Raw genomic sequence first — 15712 nt, 5'->3', positions numbered from 1 at the left:
ATAAGTAGTAAACAAGTTCAGAACCCTAGGTCACGAATCTGCAGCCAAGAGAACCCCAAACCGAGTCCAAAAAATTTCAAGAAAAACACAATTTCGAATTCTGAATTAAAGAACAATTCAAGTTGTTTTGTTGATTGCAACGTGTTCCTGGATCTCCAAGGAAGCATTCCCAATCAATAGCAACACTCAGCACCTCAAGAACGCGTGCGAACACCCCTCGGTTAGTCAAATTCTAAATTTCATCATATCCATACATACACGCATCTTTAATCAATTATAATTGCATATTCTTGTTTGTATTGATGTGTTTATCGATTCTGGAGCTTTAATCGTATTTTGGCGTTGATATGAAGAATATACCATGTTAGGGTTCATGCCCTTGAGATTGGGGCTTTCTAAATAACGTAAAATTAGGCTTTAAGATAGGTACCATTGGATTCGCGTGGTCGAGACGAACTCAATGGCAACATCGCGCCAAATTTCTATATCCGTTTGCATGTATTCGCTATTAGCAGGTGAGAAAGGTAAAGCTTTTTTATACCGCTTCTGTAAAAAGCGCTGTAAAAGCGTGTTTCTGAAAAACCAAAGGAAGAAGACGATTAGGTGGCGCATTCTAGTTGGCTGGTTCAAAACGGAAAAGCGCGCGCTGGGTTTTGGAGGCAGGATTGGTTCAATGCATCATAACGCACGCGAATGCCATGGTCCCTCGCTCTCTCAGCCACCTGATCTCATTAATCCTTCATCCAACGCATCAAAGGCTGCAGGTCCATCGTACTCCCTCTGCGCGCGCCACACACGATCAAAAGGTTACTTCTCAAATGCCTTCCGACTACGCGCCTGGTCAAGATTCGAAGCTAAGTATTTATTTGTTTAAAGTCTATTTTGTGTCCTTTTAATTACGGTTGCCTTTAAATCTTGCCTACTTCTGCCTCTTCTTTGCCATTTTTCAGGGTTAACCCTGAGGATTCCTCCGACCGCCAACCATATCAGATCAAATTAAAGCTAAGTGCTATTTTCTGTTTTGAATATTTAATGTTATGTTTATTTATTAAATTAGGGTTAACCCTAATTGACCCTGAACTGATAATGCACTCACCCTATTATTGCTTCTTATTTTTCCCACCTTTCAGGGTTCACCAAATGCCAAAGCTTCGAAGAGTCGATAACCCTAAACCTGATCTTTAATTATTACTTGTGTTAGACCTATTTATCTATTATCCTCCGCTGGTTTCATCTCCCATTCCCTCCGCTGGTTTCTTTTTCCCCTTCCCCGTATTTGCTTTAATTATATTTGTTTATCAATTGTTGTGGTTAGTAATTTAGGGAGTGCAACTATGAACCGAATTAGAGTCACTTAATTACAAAATAACATTTTCTGAATCGAATCACGTGATTGCTGCACACACGCACACTTTTGGGGTAACCTCTTTGCTGCCTGTTGCCTGTTGCCTTTGTTGCCTTGTGTTTTTGCAGAATAGCCATGTCCCTTGAATACGAGGATACCTCAGCCATGTTGCCTCGATTAAGATCATGGGTCCCTAATGATGCTGCCTTCGATACACTAAACATGATCTCGACCCTCGGAAGTTGCCTACGAAAAGGCTGAGGTATCCTCTGGCTGCCTACGAAAAGGCTATTCTGGTTCTTCCCTTAGACTACCTGCCTCCCTATGGCATGGGACAGTCTTATGGCGAACGAACTCTCGATGACCCTTCAACCTCCAAATGAAAGGCTGCCTGCCATCTTATGGCAAGGATAGACCCTTTCACTCTGAAAGGCTAAAAGAACATTTTTCATCTAACCAGGTAATTGCCCTTAATTGCTTTGCCTTGCTCTAAAACTTTTTTCACATTCTTTCTCATAAACCTTCAAAAGTGCTATGCTCATTTACGAGCTAAAGTCCCTATTCTTTTCTTCTACATTTCTGAAAACAAAGAGCAAAGCAATTAAGAGCCCATGGAAAACCATGGATGCAAAGGGTGCCTTACATCTTCCCTTTGCATAATTACCCCCCGAACTCAGTTTTTTTCTCTCAAAAAGGTTTTTCTCTGTTCTTTTAGCCTTTCTGATTTCATTTGGATAAAATAAAAGTCGGTGAAGACTCTTGCTATCCGCAACATTTCGATAAGGTCAGTTCACCGTATTACAGAACTAGCGACTCTGCTGGGGATTTTCAATTAAAAAGAGGGGTTACCTTAAAAGTTTAGGATTCATTTAAATGTTTTCTATTGTTTGCTTTGTTTGATTTATTTTTCAGGGCTGTTTTGGTTATTTTGCTGTGTGAAAGATCCTAACCCGGATCTGAGTACCTTAGGTAAATGGCATGAGATCAAGGAAACTGCACAGCGTATACTGATGTGGTTGATCTGATGGCCATCGTTAGTGTGACACATTGGTTTGTCCTGGTATTCCTTGGGATCCGACCTGAGGAAATGCTTGGCTGCCGCGTGGTGTCATTAAGCACTAATTCGCCCTTAGAACCTTAGTCGAACTTGACTATGGCCTATTAGAAAGTAGCGAGATGGCTGGATTTGGTTCCGACTGAAGTTGGTTGATACTCGAAGCTACACTTATATGGACTGGACTTTCAGGACCTTTTCGGTTAGCGGTTCGATTGCCGAACTGAGATAAGCGCCTTTGAGAAAGGTCAATGATATGAGCTCCTTAGAACCTGATCTTTATATAGGACAGGTTTGAACCCACTAAACTTCAGGGGGAGGGTATGCGCCTCTGGACCACATGCAAGCCTAACCTTAAGGCAAAATTGTGTGACTTGTTTGTGTTTGTTATCTACTTGACATCATGACATCATAAACATCATAAGCATCATAACATCATGACTGACCATTCGAGGACCAAAGAATTCATCTTTGTTCTGTTTTGTAGGTCATGGAGACTAGAAACACCATTCAAGTTAACTTTGTGAAGATACCTTCCGAACTGAAAGAGTTGGTATTAGAGATTCCTGGAGGTTCCCGATTCACTGAAAGACATGGTCTCTTGCCCAATTTGGTTACTTCAGGTTTTGACGAAGAAATGATGAGTGTACTATTTCAATTCTTCGATCCCGAGCATCATTGTTTTACTTTCCCGGATTATCAGTTGGTACCTACTATGGAGGAGTTTGCTGACATACTTGGACTCTCTATCCGAGATCAGATCCCGTTCATTGGTTTGGAAGAAACTCCAAAATTGGAAGTTATCGCTTCCGCTTTACATCTTAAGAAGTCTGATATTAATGGTCATTGGGAAACCAGAAGTGGAGTCAAGGGATTCCTCGCTAAGTTCTTATTCCGAAAAGCTCGCATGTTTTTGAAGTCCATGAATTATCAAGCCTTCGAAGACATATTAGCTTTACTCATTTATGGTTTGGTATTATTCCCTAATCCTGATAAGTTCATTGATGTGCACGCCATAAAGATATTTCTGACACGCAATCCAGTTCCTACTTTGCTTGGAGACATCCTACACTCTCTTCACACTCGTACTATGAAGAAACGAGGGACTCTTGCTATCTAAGTGGTTTATTTCGCACTTTCCTCGCTCAGTAATGAGGAACGACCAAAGACTGAAATGGCATAAGAGAATAATGTCACTTTCCCATTCTGATATCCGTTGGCTTTCTTTATCCAAGGAGAGTGTTACCATCATCGACCGTTGTGGACAATATCCTAATGTGCCTTTACTTGGCATGCGAGGGGGTATCACTTATAATCCATGTTTGGCCTTACGTCAGTTTGGTTACGCTCGAAGAGATGGTCCTCATCAAATGCTTATACAAGGGGTTGTGTTTGATTATGAAGATGATACTCAGAATCACCGCCGGAAGTTTATACGAGCATGGGATATGGTGAACAGAATTGATAGCAAGAGCTTGGGGCAAAGAAATTCCATTCCTTTAGGGCCTTACCTCAGATGGGTGCGCACTCGTGCTCAACGTCTCGTCATGCCTTATCCATATGTCCTACCTGTTATAGTGGAGCCTGATTGCGAGGAAAAAGTTCCTCAAGTTATTGCTCATCCAAACATGCCAACTGACATCGAAGAATTAAAAAGATCTTGGATTCAATTAAAGGAAGAAAGAGACACTTTTGAAGCTCAGTTTCGCGCTAAAGAAAAGAAAGTATTAGAGCTCACAAAACTACTTCAAGCGGAGCAAGACATCAACAACTTCATTGGTTCAAAAAGGAAGCGTCCATGGGAGACTTGAAGACTTTTGTTTTTATTATTTTATTCCTAGTTTTATTTCTAGTCTTATACTTTCATTATTGTAAAAAAATAATAATAAAATAATTTACAATTTTTTCCTTAAGTATTATTAATAAAGTTTCTTTTTGTTTTGTTTTTAACAAATTTGAATTCCAAGGTCCTCGAAAACATTGCATATGCATAATCATAACATTCATGAACATTACATCACAGGTTTTATAAAAACAAATGCCTCATCTTTCCGCTGTTTATTTCAGTGAGAAAATGGATCTCGAACAATCTGTGAAGAATCTCCAAGTTCAAAATGCTGAATTTCAAGCTTTGATCCTGAACTTGTCCAAGGGGCAAGACGAGCTAAAAGCCCTTCTAACTAAGAAGGAGAAAAAGACCAAGAAACCCAAAGGAGTGATCAACCTGGGAAGAAGGTTCAAGGGTCGTCCCAAGAAGGCCGAAGAAACTGGGATTCCTGAAGACGAGGAAGAGGAAGAGGAAGGAGATGATCTCAGTGTCAAGAATAACCAGGGAAGCCATGCAGGTTCTGATAGTCAAGAAGAGGGAGAAGAAGAGTATCCTCAAGACGAGGATTATCTGATGAGACGTATAGGCTACTAGAAGAGCGTCTGAGAAGTGTGGAAATTCAGAAGATACCTGGGCTGGATTTTGAAGAGTTGGGACTCATTCCTAGGGTCGTTATTCCTCCAAAATTCAAAACTCCCTCCTTTGCTAAATATCATGGGGTCTCTTGCCCCAAGATGCACTTGAGGTCTTATGTAAGGAAGATTCAGCCTCACACTGCTGATAAGAGGCTCTGGATCCATTTCTTTCAAGAAAGCTTATCTGGAACTCAACTCGAATGGTACTATCAACTGGAAATTACTAACATCCGTACCTGGGAAGATTTGGTTGTTGCCTTTTACCAACAATATCAATACAATTCTGATCTTGCACCAACTCGCATGCAACTACAAAGCATGTCTATGGGACCTAAGGAAAGTTTCAAGGAGTATGCTCAAAAGTGGAGAGATCTAGCTGGAAGAGTCCAACCTTCCTTGACAGATAGGGAGTTGGTGGACATGTTCGTGGGCACGCTAACTGGGTCGTTCTATAGTCACTTGCTGGGTAGTTCCTCGTCTGGGTTTACTGATCTTATCTTGATTGGAGAACATGTTGAGAATGGTATTCGAAGTGGGAAGATTCAAGTGGGCACATCTTCTGGTGCTGCAAAAAAGCCATATCATGGAAGAAATGAGTCTAATGTTGTTCATAGTCAGAGGGGCCGTGGTAAGAATGATCAGAATCAGTCTGTTGGCGCCGTCCTCATCTCTACTCCAACATCTCAACAATCTCCTAGACAAGAGTATCTACGCAAAACTGATAGACCAAGGAGACAATTCACCCCGATCAACATGCCTTTGTCTCAAGCCTTACAACATCTACTAAAGGCTAAACTGGTCACCCTGAAGGATCCTCCGAAGTTTGTCAACACTGCTAGTCCAGCTTATGATCCCAAGGCTACATGCGCTTACCATTCCAATGCTACTGGACACAATGCAGATAATTGTTGGGCCTTGAAAAGCAAAGTCCAAGATATGATAGAAGCTGGAGAAATCAAGTTTGACGCCCCAGAGACTCCTAATGTCATCACTGCTCATATGCCAAAGCATGACAAGACTGTTAATGCTATCATAGACACAATCCATGTCTATGACGTAAGAGATCTGTCAACACCTCTCCCTGACATCAAGAAAAAGCTTCTACGAGCTGGTTTATTTCCAGGTTGCGACCCAGGTTGTTATTACTGTGCATTCCTACCTAATGGTTGTGAGAATCTAAAAAGAGGCATCCAAGGCTGGATGGATCGTGGCACCATCAGGTTTGAGAAGACTCCTTCCATTGAGGAGTTGTGCGAAGGTTTCTCCCGTGGTTTGAAGTTCGAAGATGTATTTGTAATTTCCAAAGCCCCGCTAAAGATCCCTACCAAGGCTCCTTTCAAGATTTCTACTGAACCCCGGGTGGCTCCGATTATTATTACTAAACCTGGTCCGATGCCATACTCATCTGATAAAGCTATCCCTTGGAATTATGGTGCTGAGTTCTATGTTCAAGGAGTTAAGCAAGAACTTGAATCTGATAAAGTTTCTGAAGATGTCAATCCTGATGTGGGTAATATTGTTGGAACTAGTAAAGTGACAAGAAGTGGAAGGGTGTTTTCTCCAGAGATCTCTCCGAATACTACTTCACCTGTTGTTACTATCACCCCGAGTGCTGACGCTCGTGGTAAAGGACCGCTACATGAACCTGAGACTGTCATCGAAAATTCACCATCTGAAGAAACGAACGAATTCTTGAAGATCATCCGCAAGAGTGATTATGACATTGTTGAACAAATGGGGCATACTCCTTCTAATATCTCTATGATATCACTCCTGAGTTGTTCCAGAACTCACGCCAAAGCTATGGTGAAGTTTCTAGAGGCTGCCCATGTGCCACAAGAGATTTCTGTCACTCAACTCGAGAATTGTATTGCAAACCTGACGACAGATAACTACCTTGGGTTCTATGATGCTGATCTGAGTCCTATTGGAAAGAATCATAATAAGGCACTGCGTATCTCCATTGAATGTGGTGGTACCACCCTGGCTCATGTACTGGTTGACAATGGCTCGTCTCTGAATGTGCTACCCAAGTTGGTGCTAGACAAACTCAAAGTTGACGGAATTGAGTTAAAATCCAGTGATGTGATAGTAAAAGCTTTCGATGGCACAATGAGTACTGTGTATGGCGAAGTTGAGCTCCCAATCAGAGTAGGTTCCCAGACTTTCAATACTGTGTTCTATGTGATGGATACTCGTCGCGCCTATTCATGTCTACTTGGACGTCCTTGGATACATGGGGCAAATGCTGTGACTTCAACTCTCCATCAAAAACTGAAATACCCAGCGAAAGACAAGATCGTCAATGTGTATGGTGAAGAAGAGTATGTGGTGAGCTTCATAGATGAGACCAAGTATCTTGAATTCACTGGAGAAGCTTTTGAATCTCCCCGCCAAGCGTTCGAATTGGTCCCCCAAGTGGTTCCTAAAACTAAGCACGTCTACACTCCTCCTAAAGTTACTAGGGTTACTCCTGCAATGGCTTCTCTGAAAGACGCTAGGGCTATGGTAGAAGAAGGTGGCTGCACCATCTGGGGGCAATTACCTGATATTTCATACAAGTCCAACAAATGGGGTTTAGGCCACACTACTAAGGATCAGAAGGGAGAACAACATTCTCGTCCAGAAGGTTTGAAGCATCATTTCATCAGCAAGGGGGTCAATGCCATTGGAGAAGATGAAGATAATTACAACCTGGACAAGTGGATCTTCCCTACATCAGACAAAGGGCTGGACAACTGGAAGACTGAAGACATTGTTTCTATCTCCTGTAGTCAGGAGTAATTGCCGTTCTTAGTTTCATTTCCTGCTTTCCTTTTTTATTTCCAATTTTAATTTCTGTACTTCAATAAACAATAAACTCTAAAGCCGTGTGTCCTGCCCGAGGCACAATGGTCCATTGTTAGGGCTTGCCATTTCATAAGCATATTTTCATTCAATAAAACATTGGACGTTTCGTATTCAAATAGTGTGTTCGCCTTTATTTTTCTTTACTTTTATAGCTATGTGTTCTCACAAACACCCACATAATACACTGCAGATCCATATCCACTCTGGATCCTATTGATAACGACTCTGCTATTGCTAAATATGACTTTGAAAATCCGATCTACCAAGCTGAGGATGAAGGTGAGGAAGATTGTGAAGTGCCTAGAGAACTTGCCAGATTACTAGAGCAAGAAGAGAAGACTATACATCCGCACGAAGAGCCAATTGAGGTTGTGAACATAGGTACCGACGAAGAAAAGAAAGAGATCAAGATATGGGCTGAATTAGAGGATGCTGTCAAACAAAGATTGATTCAGATGTTACGAGACAATGTTGAGATCTTTGCTTGGTCCTACGAAGATATGCCTGGGCTCGATACTGATATTGTGGTCCACCGTCTACCGATCAAAGAAAATAGTCCCCCGGTTAAACATAAGTTACGAAGAAGCAGACCTGACATGGCTCAGAAAATCAAAGAAGAGGTCGAGAAACAATTCAACGCTGGGTTCCTGAAAGTAGTGAGTTATCCGCCATGGATTGCCAACATAGTACCCGTACCCAAGAAGGATGGAAAGGTCAGAATGTGTGTAGACTATAGAGATTTGAATCGAGCAAGTCCTAAGGGTGATTTTCCCTTGCCACATATTGACATTCTAGTTGATAGTACTGCGCAATACAAGGTGTTCTCCTTCATGGATGGTTTCTTAGGTTATAATCAGATCAATATGGCACCCGAAGACATGGAAAAGACAACTTTCACTACGCCTTGGGGCACTTTTTGTTACAAGGTCATGCCGTTTGGGTTGAAGAATGCTGGGGCAACATACCAACGTGCGATGGTAGCTTTGTTCCACGATATGATCCACAAAGAAATAGAAGTTTATGTTGATGATATGATTGCAAAGTCCAACACTAAAGAAGAACATCTGGTACATTTGCAGAAGTTATTTGATAGGTTGCAGAAGTGTACCTTTGGTGTAAGGTCTGGTAAGCTGCTGGGTTTCGTTGTTAGTAGTAAAGGTATTGAAGTCAATCCTGCAAAGGTAAAAGCTATACAAGAGATGCCTGCTCCGCGAAACGAGAAAGAAGTTAGAGGATTCCTGGGACGTCTGAACTACATTGCTAGATTTATCTCCCATCTGACCGCTACTTGTGAACCAATCTTTAAGTTGTTGAGGAAAGATCAGGTAGTAAAGTGGAATGACCAATGCCAAGAAGCCTTTGACAAAATCAAGAAGTACCTGAAAGAACCTCCGATCATGATACCACCTACTGAAGGAAGACCTCAAATCATGTACTTAATAGTGTTAGAGAACTCGATGGGGTGCGTACTGGGGCAACATGATGAGTCCGGTCGAAAAGAGCATGCAATATACTACCTTAGCAAAAAGTTTACCGACTGTGAAACAAGATACTCACTGCTCGAGAAAACTTGTTGTGCTTTGGCATGGGCTGCTCGCCGACTGAGACAGTATATGTTGAACCATACCACTTTGTTGATCTCTAGAATGGATCCTATCAACTACGTGTTCGAAAAGCCTGCTCTTTCTGGACGAATAGCAAGATGGAAAATGATATTAACAGAGTATGACATCCAATACACGACATAGAAAGCAATCAAAGGAAGTGTAGTGGCAGATCATTTGGCTCAACAAGCTGTAGACGACTACCAACCCATGAGTTTTGAATTTCCAGATGAAGATGTTATGCTTGCTACTGATTATGAACAACCTGGCCCGGATGAAGGACCTGAACCAGGATCCCGATGGACTATGGTTTTTGATGGAGCTTCGAATGCACTTGGTAATGGTATTGGCGCTGTAATTGTCTCTCCCGCAGGTGGACACACCACGTTCACAGCAAGACTATGTTTCGACTGTACCAACAATATGGCTGAGTATGAAGCATGTATCTTGGGACTCAGAGCTTCTATCGACTTAAGAATCAAGTTCTTGGAAGTATATGGGGATTCAGCCCTAGTAATCAGTCAGATCAAAGGAGAATGGGACATGAAGCATCCTAATCTCATGCCTTATAAAGATTTGGTGCTATCTTTAATTCCACACTTCGAAGAGATTACTTTTGAACACATTCCCCGAGAAGAGAATCAACTAGCAGACGCGTTAGCTACTATGTCATCCATGTTCAAGGTCAGATGGGACAACAAGGCTCCTGTAGTTATTACTGAAAGATATGACGAACCAACATACTATTATGAGATAGTTATTGACGACGTTGAAGAAAAGCCATGGTTTCACGAAGTAAAAAGATACCTCGAGACTCAAGAATACCCTGAAGGGGCATCCATTAATGACAAGAAATTCCTAAGGAGGTTCGCATCCAAGTTCTTTCTGAGCAATGGAACCTTATACAAACGTAATGATGATTCAACTTTGCTTCGATGTGTGAACAAGAAGGAAGCAGAGGATATCATGGAAGACATGCATGATGGTACTTTTGGAACCCATTCCAGTGGACATACTATGGCTAAAAAGATTCTGAGAGCGGGTTATTACTGGTCTACTATGGAAACTGACTGTCACCAACATTCTAGAACATGCCACAAATGCCAGATATACGCCGACAAAGTACACGTACCTCCTGTTCCCCTAAATGTTCTGACTGCCCCTTGGCCTTTTGCAATGTGGGGCATTGATATGATCGGAGAGATCAAACCGACTGCTTCCAATGGACACTGCTTCATCCTGGTGGCCATCGATTACTTCACCAAATGGGTAGAGGCTGCTTCATTCGCCTCTATTACCAAGAACGTAGTGGCTCAATTCATTAAGCATAACCTCATTTGTCGGTATGGCATCCCCGAAAGGATTATCACAGACAACGGTACCAATTTAAATAACAAGATGGTCACTGAGCTTTGTACACAGTTCAACATCAAGCACCACAATTCTTCTCCATATAGACCAAAGATGAATGGCGTTGTGGAATCCGCCAACAAGAACATAAAGAAGATTATGCAGAAAATGACTGTGACTTATAAGGATTGGCACGAGATGTTACCGTTTGCTCTTCACGGTTACCGTACTTCCGCACGTACATCAACTGGGGCAACCCCGTTTTCACTAGTCTATGGTATGGAAGCTGTGTTACCGATTGAAGTTCAGATTCCATCCTTGAGAATCATGAAGGAGGCAGAGTTAGATGAAGACGAATGAATTCAGACTCGACTAGACCAGATAAATCTAATTGACGAAAAGAGGCTTGCGGATGTTTGTCATGGACAATTGTATCAGAAGCTTATGATTAAGGCATTCAACAAAAGAGTCAAGCAACAAGTTTATCAAACCGGGGACTTGGTCATAAAGAGGATTATTTTACCACAAGGTGATCCTATGGGAAAATAGACTCCCATCTATGAGGGACCATTTGTAATCAAGAAAATTTTCTTTGGAGGAGCAATGATACTCACTACAATGGACGGAGAAGACTTTCCACAGCCTGTGAACGCAGACATAGTCAAAAAATACTACGCATAAATGCGACCCGCTAGGTCGATGTACCTAGACAAAAGTAAGGGCATCCCGGCAAACCAAAAGGGTTTGGGCAAAAATTAGGGATATATATATAAAAAAAATGTACACCCGGCAAGTTGAAAACCCGAAAGGGCGACTTGGGCAAAAAAGGGTATCCTGCTAGACTGAAAACCTGAAAGGGCGGCCTAGGCAAAAGTTAGGGATAAAGCGTACGACTATGTCTCGTTTAAGTTGCTCATCAATCAGATATATCTACAACATCAAGTTCAAAGGGGTCAGATCGATTCAATCATCTTCCTTCAACAAGCAAGGGATGAGATGCTCGAAGACATAATAGCAATAGTAGAATTGAAACTCAATAGGATTGTTTCCACATAGCTAGTTTTCTTTTTCTGTACTTTTTAAAAAAAAACACACAATATGTTCTTTATTTCTGCCTATTCATGGCTTTCTTAATACAAGTTATTTTCTCTCTATCGAGTTTTCATTTTTCTCTTTGTCGAATACGCAAACGTCCAATGATAATGTTGAATGAACATATGCATATGAACATGATTGTCATCTATCTTTTCTGCCATAAAAATATCTATTAGTTCATTAGATAGGAAATGCAAAGAGACAATGTCTAAGGTAATCCAGAAGTCCTCCTTCAAAGTCAATAATCTGAAGGAATCCCCACAGAGTATTCATTAAGAAGATATCTTCAATACTCTCAACAAAAGACATAGTTCCCCAACAGAATTTATCAATATCTCTTATCCCCAATCAGGGTACATCAAGTCACTGATCATCCCCCAAGCAATAATCATAAATCCCCAGTCGAGTGTTTCCAAGATAAGATCGACAACAAAAAAGATCTATCCTCTCAGTCAAGATACCAATCATAGTCATACATCATAAATCATAAACATATTCATACATAGCATACATTACTTCATATGCACGTCCCTCATTTATTTTGAGGAGCACATAGCTCACGCATCATAATATTGCATAAAAAACTAATAATATTTGACAGGTACACTACAAAGATTCAAATTTTATTCAAAGCAAAACCTAACGCACGGTTTTCCAGACATCCGAGGATGCAATGTGGATCAGTCTAATGCACGACTTATCCCTCAACCTAACGCACGGTTTTCCAGACAGCTGAGGATGCAATGTGGATCAGTCTAATGCATGACTTATCCCTCAACCTAACGCACGGTTTTCCAGACATTTGAGGATGCAATGTGGATCAGTCTAATGCACAACTTATCCCTCAACCTAACGCACGGTTTTCCAGACATCTGAGGATGCAATTGAGATTAGTCTAATGCACGACTTATTCTTCAACCTAACGCACGGTTTTCCAGACATCTGAGGATGCAATTGAGAATAGTCTAACGCACGATTTATTCTTCAACCTAACACACGGTTTTCTAGACATCTGAGGATGCAATTGAGAATAGTCTAACGCACGAATTATTCTTTGACCTAACGCACGGTTTTCTAAACATCTAAGGATGCAATTGAGATTAGTCTAACACACGATATAGCCTCCGACCTAACATGTGGTTCCAGACATCATCTGCTGATGCAAACTAAATTCAGTCAAACACATAACTCAATCTATTCTCCAGAAATGATCTAACGTACGATGTATTCTGGTTCTCAATTCTATCAAGCTCGATGGCATCTTCAAGCCCACCCCCTACTTCAGCTAGGGCAAATTTCTCGGTATTCTAGTATTCAATCCTCTTCCACCTTCAGATTCCGATTGGCATACAAACCACTCTACATCTTCAGGTTTAATAAAATTGAATAGTGGCAGCTGTCATACCCCAAAATTTGCCCATACTATTTCTCTTATACAAATTCAAGTCAATACGTAAAGCTCCAAGACACACTCTCCTATGCAAGGCTCTGAAACTAGGGTTTGGTTTATTCAAAGGAAAATCAGTGAACCAATGGTTCCAAGGCATCCCACATGGTTCAATAAATCTCACATTTTCTCTATGACAAGTGTTATACCCCAAAATTTGCCCGCATCTTTTTTCAAGAAAACTTCAATCTAAAAATTAAGAGTTTCATATAATCATGGATTTTTATTTCATAAATATCCTGACATATGAAATACTTAGTTTTTAGAATTTTTCTTAAACAGTATTTTGGCTCGTTGTTGAATTTATTCTTACGCAAACGCCAGTTACTGTTTATTACTTCACACACGCTATTTATTTGATATTTATTTACAGATAAATAGTACTGACGCAATTGGTACAGAGTTAAAACTTTTGCAGGCGCAGAATCAGGGAACTCAGACTGTACTGGTAACAGTCAGTTGACAGTCAAGCTGCTGACAGTACAATTCTCCGTGTTTTGTACCATCAATCAAATCAATCTTTTGCAATTCAAAATTCCAAGATTTTTGTCCTAGAAGTCTTCTGAATATCACATGATTAGCAGAGACTCAATACTGCACAAAAATCAGGTACGCTTAACTGTCTCCTACACAAACAGTCCCTGACTAGGGTTTCTTGTTTTTTTAGGAGAAACAAGTTTTTGAGACCTCAAATGGATTTCATGGACCTCCATACATCTCAAAGTACCATCATACAAATTTTCAAACTTCAATTCACTCAGACGCACCTTCAGCAGCTCAAACAGTCAACAGACGACCCGTTTGACCAAAAAAATTCAACAGACAGTCAAAAATGAAATTTTTTGTAAACATCCTTATTTTGTCAAAGGATTCATTATTTGATCATTGGATGATCATAATTCATCAAGGAAAGATCAAAAATCAATAAAACCCTAAGATTCAAAATTAGGGTTTTCTCCTAAAAAGTCAACTGAACTTTGACTGGTCATAACTCTCTCATCCTTCATCCAAAAAATTCAAACCAAAGCTTATTTTGAAGGAAATTAAATTATCTTTCAAATGCAATTGATCCCATGGTCATTACATTCACCATTTGAAAAATATGAACAAAGACATTACAGGTCATTTTCAAAGTCAACAAAAAGACACTTTTTTCAAAAGGACACACAAGGAGCATCAAAAATCATTTTGACATGAGACAAAAGACATTGGTTAGAGGACTCTTTTAGGTTTCCAAAAAGTGCAAGATCTCTTTCATATGACAAAAATTGAGGGATTTACACCTTGTTGAAGTTGGCTAAATTTTGGGAAAATGCATAAAACCAACATTGCTCAAAAATGTATTTTTTCCAAATGGGGCCAAGTTTTCATGGTTCAAACATGTTTTCCATGATATTATGGGCCTCCCACGACCAAGACAAAGCCCACACCATTTTTATCCATTTTTGGTTTAATTTTATCCTATTTTAAGATTAAATAAAAATGGAAAATGGAAGGATAATGGATAGCTTAGTTTCTAAGCATGAGTCATCCAAGAATCTTTAATTTTCTGCAGACAATTGAGATTGAGGTACAAGGCAAGAGCATTGAAGAGAAGCAAGACTTGGTCAACAATTCAAAGGTTTTAATGTTTAAAAATCAAGAATTCAACAAAGGCAACCAAAGGCTTCTTGGCTTCAATTCTAAGCACAACATAGCTTATAAATAGCTTAGAGTACTTCACAAATAGAAGACACGAATTCAGAATAGAATCTATGCTTGTAACCATACTTGTAATCACTTAAAATTTTCAAAGAAATTCCAAATTCGAATTTTGAATTCAAGTCAGTTTCAATACAAACTAAACATTCAAACACCTTCCTCAAGTATCACTGAAACTATCCCAATCACTTTCAACAAGCAAAGCACTCAGAATCAAGCTTCATAGCTCACGGTTTGCTCGAAATAAAACTCACCAAAATCTCATAACACATGCATATTTAACAAGATGTAGACTCATATTTAAGTTTAGTTTGAGGTCCTAATCATTTCTGGAAACTTAATTGAGGTTTGGACACCTATACGAGGAACCACCATTTTAGGGTTCTTTCTTTCAAATTTAGGGCTTTACAGTTAATGCAAAATTACGAGTTCTAAATAGTACCATTAAACTCGCATGAACAAGACGAACTAAATGATGGCATCGTGCCAAATTTATGTTGTTGTTTGCTTGTATTCGCTATTTCCAACAGGTGTAAAAGGTTAGAGTTTTTACACCACCTGCAAGTGAAAGGTGTAAAAGCCCTATCCTGAGGAAGAAGATGATGCGTGGCGTCCTCTGATTGGCTGGAGGGCGCGCGCGTATTTTTTAAATTGACTTTGGATTCAGTGTTTTGCAGGTACGTCACGTGCTATGGTCCACAGAACTGGCGACTCTGCTGGGGACATACTTTCTAAAAACAAAATGTTTTCAAAAGGGGTTACCTTTAGAGAATAGATCACTTCGATGTTTTCAATTGTTTGAC

This window comes from Vicia villosa, linkage group LG4 (assembly GCF_029867415.1).
Source record: "Vicia villosa cultivar HV-30 ecotype Madison, WI linkage group LG4, Vvil1.0, whole genome shotgun sequence".
Lineage (NCBI taxonomy): Eukaryota > Viridiplantae > Streptophyta > Magnoliopsida > Fabales > Fabaceae > Vicia > Vicia villosa.
Note: the sequence above shows the minus strand (reverse complement) of the source record.